Source organism: Branchiostoma belcheri, unplaced genomic scaffold, assembly GCF_001625305.1.
Source record: "Branchiostoma belcheri isolate BF01 breed outbred unplaced genomic scaffold, Haploidv18h27 scaffold59, whole genome shotgun sequence".
NCBI lineage: Eukaryota > Metazoa > Chordata > Leptocardii > Amphioxiformes > Branchiostomatidae > Branchiostoma > Branchiostoma belcheri.
In genome coordinates this window covers 1,277,880-1,278,096 of record NW_017804231.1, presented here as the reverse complement: position 1 = coordinate 1,278,096, position 217 = coordinate 1,277,880, and positions in this window count along the sequence as shown.

The window sequence follows — 217 nt, the reverse complement described above, 5'->3', positions numbered from 1 at the left end:
CCCTTATTCACGCCGATCAAAGAAACTGCGACAATTCGGTACGTGCAGGCCCGTGCACGTGGCGACACAGGCTGGCTTCCCGCTCTAGCTGTGGGTTCCCACGATGTGTTGCCAAGGGCAGCGGCACGTACACAGACCTACCGGCGGATCCCACCCACCGGGCGGCGGTAAGATTTTCAAAGACTACATTTTTAACTCCGCCCCTATCATTGTTGTG